Below are 5095 nucleotides of genomic sequence, written 5' to 3' on the forward strand. Positions count from 1 at the left end.
AGCCAAAGAGGAACACCCCAAGGCACATCATAATCAAATTATTAAAAACCAAAGACAAAGAATACTGAAAGCAACATGAGAATAAAAAAAAAAAAAAAAAACACATAACATTCAATGGTGCCCCAATATGTCTCTTAGTGGATTTCTCAGTAGAAACGCTACAGGCCAGAAAAGAATAGGATGATATATTCAAAGTGCTGAAAGAAAAGGATTGTCAGTTAAGAATTCTGTATCCAGCAAAACTAACCTTCAAATACAAAGGCAATATAAAGTCTTTCCCAGACAAACAAGAGCTGAGGGAATTCATCAGTACTAGACCTGCCTTACAAGTAATGCTAAAGGGAGTTCTTCAATCTGAAAGAAAATGAGGCTAAGGAGCAGCAAGAAAACATTCTAACATACATAACTCACTGTTAAAGTACACAATTTCAGAATACTCCAATGTTGTAAGGGTAGTGAACAAACCACTTATATCCTTAGTATGAAGACTAAAGGACAAGCCTAACAAGACAGTAACAAATACAACAACCATATAAGAGATAGGCAATATTAAAAGATGTAACTTGAGGGCTGGCCCTGTGGCTCACTCGGGAGAGTGCGGCGCTGGTAGTGCTGAGGCCACGGGTTCGGATCCTATATAGGGAGGGCCGGTGCGCTCACAGGCTGAGCGTGGTGCGGACCACACCATGCAGAGGGTTTCGATCCCCTTACTGGTCAAAAAAAAAAAAAGATGTAACTTGAGACAATAAAATGTCCAGCTTTGTACCCCATGAATATTCATAACCTATTAAAAAAAAGAAAAAAACAAAATCAAAAATTGGGGGGAATAAGGTCAAAGCATATAGTTGGCTTTGTTTTTACTCTTTTTTTTTTTTGATATCCAAGTTATGTTGTTATTAGTTTAAAATAATCTGTTATAACATGTTCTTTGTAAGCCTCATGGTAACCATAACACAAAAACTTATAAGAGACATAATTTTAAAAAAAACAGCAAGAAATCAAAATATACTGCTAGAGAGGCTGGCCAGTTAGCTGAGTTGGTTAGAGCATGATGCTGATAACACCAAGGTCCAGGGTTCGATTCCTGTACTGGCCAATATATATATATAATTTATATGTTAATTATATGTTCATAATATCAATTATATCAATATATATTATATATAATATTTATAAAAATAAAAAATATATATACTGCTAAAGAAAACTACTCAGCCACAAAAGAAGACAGTAAGATCTGCAAAAAAGGATCTATAAAACAACCAGAAAAAAGGTAACAAAATGACATTAACAAGTCTCTCTATATAAATCATAACTCTAAATGTAAATGGATTATTGATTTTTCCACGAGTCAGTATGGCTACGGCCAGCAAGCCTCTGAGACACCGGTGAGGAAAAGGAGGGGAGGCTTTTCCAAGGCTTTGCCTGAGATTTTTTTTAGCTATGGCACTTCGGTCGCGATTTTGGGAGTTGTTGTCGGTCTGCAGGAGCCCTGAGTGTGGATTCACAGCCCTCTCAACCGGTTCCACGCTGGCAGTGAAACCTGAAGTGGGCCCTGCGGAAATTGAAGCTGTTGCCCCAGAGTTCACCAACCAGAACCCCTGGAATCTGGAGCTGTTAGCTGTAGCCAGGAAAGAGCAGGGTTGGGGGACGTGAGTTCTGGCACAGGTTGCAAGTTATAAGGACTCAGCATCATGTAGAAGCACTTGTTGAGCATCGGAAGAGCCAGGTTCTGGTTTTGGCATCCACTCGTGAATGGGCTATTAAAAAGCACCTTTACCACACCAAAAATGTGGTGGCTTGTGAAAGTATAGGACGAGTGCTAGCAGAGCGATGCTTAGAGGCAGGAATCAACTTCATGGTCTATCAGCCAACCGCTTGTTGAGCATCGGAATAGCCAGGTTCTGGTTTTGGCATCCACTCGTGAATGGGCTATTAAAAAGCACCTTTACCACACCAAAAATGTGGTGGCTTGTGAAAGTATACGACGAGTGCTAGCAGAGCGATGCTTAGAGGCAGGAATCAACTTCATGGTCTATCAGCCAACCCCTTGGGAGGCAGCCTCAGACTTGATGAAACGACTACAGACTGCCATGACGGAAGGTGGTGTGGTTCTACAGGAACCTCGGAGAATCTATGAATAAAATAGCAGCATTGTTTCAAACTTGTAAATATAAAACTGTCAGCCATCAAAAGAGAGCATCTGGAAGAACAACCAGCTTGGAGTTTTATGGCAATAATGAACAGTGGAATATTATTTGTAGTTAAGGTCATCTCCCTCCCCCTTGTGTTTGTTTGGTCTTTTTTAAATTAAAGGCTAAATTCTTCCCCTCTCTTGAACATGAGAGAAGTATCTAAGAAAACCAGTCACCAATTATAATTAACTTTTGAAGGACAAAATAAAGGCATATTATGAAATCTTGTTTTCTGGTTGTATGAAATTTTCTCTGCCTTTGAGCTCACTGTGACAAAAGTGCACATATGAGGTTTATGTAAAGCCCTTGTTACCATGTCTGGCTCATAGTGATCTCAATAAATGATAGTTGTTTGCTAAAAAAAAAAAATAAAAATAATGTAAATGGATTAAATTCCTCAGTTAAAAAGACACAGAGTGGCTGAATTAATTATAAAACAAGAACAAACAATATCCTGCCTACAAGATACTCACTTCAAATAAAAAGACACACATCAACTGAAAGTGAAGTGATGGAAAAAGATGTATCATGCAACTGGAACCAAAAAATAAGAGGAGTAGCTATACTTGTATCAGATAAAATAGACTTCAAGCCAAGGAAAGTTAAAAAAAAAAAAGGAAGGTCATTATGTAATGATAAAGGGATCAATTCAACAAGAGGATATAACAATTCGAAATATATACATACCCAACACCAGAGCACCAGATGTATAAAGCAATTACTATTAGACATAATGGGAGAGATAGATTCCAACACAATAATTGTTGAGGACTTTAATATCCCACTTTCAACAAAGGACAGATCATTCAGACAGAAAATTAACCAAGAAACATCAGAATTAATCACTACTCTAGGCCAATTGGATCTAATGGACATATACAGAATATTTCATCCAACACCTGCATGATACACATTCTTCTCAGCAGCATGTTCTTCTCATGGAACATTCTGTAGAATAGATCATATATTAGGTCACAAAATAAGTCTCAACAAATTTTTAAAAATTAAAATCATATCAACTATCTTGTCCAACCACAATGGAATAAAACTAAAAATCAACAACAAAAGGTACACTGGAAACTGTACAAATACATGGAAATTAAACAACATGTTCCTAAACAATGGATACGTCAAAGAGGAAATCAAAAAGCAAATTGAAAAATTCCTGTAGAGAAATGAAAATGTCAACACAACATATCAGAACCTATGGGATAGAGCAGAAGCAGTTCCAAGAGGCAAATTTATAGCAATGAATGCCTATATCAAAAAAAGAGAAAGACTTCAAATAAACAACCTAGCATTATGCCTCAAGGAAGTAGAAAAACAAGAATGAACCAAACCCAAAATCAGTAGAAGGGGAGAAATAACAAAGAGCAGAGCAGAAATAAATGAATTAGAGGTTTTTTTAAGTACAAAAGATTGATGAAACAAAGAGTTGGTTGGTTTTTTGAAAAGATAAACAAAATTGGTAAACCTTTAGCCAGACTAATTAAGGAAAAAAGAGAAAAGACTCAAATAAAATTAGAAATGAAAAGGGGGACATTACAACTGATACCACAGAAATATGAAGGATCATAAGCGACTACTATGAACAAACAAACTTACTATATGCAAACAAACTGGAAAATCTAGAAGAAATGAATAAATTCCTAGATACATACAACTTACCAAGGTTGAATCGTGAAGAACTAGAAAGCCTAATCAGAAGAATAACAAGTTATGAGATTGAAGCAGTAATTAAAAGTCTCCCAATAAAGAAAACCCAGAACTAGATGGCTTCACTGCCAAATTCTACCAAACATTTAAGAAGTACTAATACCAATTCTTCTCAAGCTCTTCCAAAAACTTGAAGAGGAGGGAATATGTCCAAACTCATTCTTTGAGGCCAGCATTACCCTCATACCAAAACTGGAAAAAAATGCAACACGAAAAGAAAACTACAGACCAATATCTCTAATGAACACAGATGAAAAAATCCTCAACAAAATACTAGTAAAAAGAGTATCCCACAACACATTAGTAAGATCATTCACCATGATAAAGTTGGGTTCATCCAGGGATGCAGGGATGGTTCAACACATGCAATATATGCAAATCAATAAATGTGATACATCACAACAACAGAATGAAGGAAAAAACCATATGATCATTTAAGTAGACACCAAAAAAGCATTTGATAAAATCCAACACCCTTTATGATAAAAAACACTCAACAAAATCTACAGTTAATATCATACTGAATGGACAAAAATTGGAAACTTTTCTCATAAGATATGGAACAAGACAAGGATGTCCACTTTCTCCACTCTTGTTCAACATAGTACTGGAAGTCCTAGCCAGTGCCATAAGGCAAGACAAAGCAATAAAGGACATCCAAATCAAAAAGGAGGAAGTAAAACTATCCTTATTTGCAGATGACATAATCATATACATAGAAAATTCTAAAGACTTCATCAAAAACTTACTAGAACTAATAAATGAATTCAGTATGGTGGTGGGATACAACATCAATACACAAAAATCAATAGTATTCATATATGCCAATAAAAAAATAGCTGAAGAAGAGATCAAAAAAGTAATCCCATTCACATTAGCTACCAAAAGAAAAAAAAAAGTAGATTTAACCAAGGAAGTGGAAGACCTGTACAATGAAAATTATTAAACATTGGTGAAAAAATTAAAGAGGATTCAAATAAAGGAAAGATCCCATGTTCGGGGTGGGGAGAATTAACATCATCAAAGTGTCCATATTACCCAAAGCAATCTAAACATTCATTGAAATCCCTATCAAAATACCAATGATGGGGCTGGCCCGGTGGCACACTGCTACAGTGCGCCGCTTGGGAAGTGCAGCAGCGCTCCCGCCGAGGGTTCGGATCCCACAAACAGACCGGCCGCTC

General features: G+C 36.5%; 1 pseudogene; it reads left to right on the forward strand.

Annotated features, from left to right (window-relative positions):
- The first annotated feature begins 1443 nt into the window (after positions 1 to 1443).
- LOC103598420 lies at positions 1444 to 2564 on the forward strand (annotated as a pseudogene).
- The last annotated feature ends 2531 nt before the right edge of the window (positions 2565 to 5095 follow it).

Source organism: Galeopterus variegatus, unplaced genomic scaffold, assembly GCF_000696425.1.
Source record: "Galeopterus variegatus unplaced genomic scaffold, G_variegatus-3.0.2 Scaffold2606, whole genome shotgun sequence".
Lineage (NCBI taxonomy): Eukaryota > Metazoa > Chordata > Mammalia > Dermoptera > Cynocephalidae > Galeopterus > Galeopterus variegatus.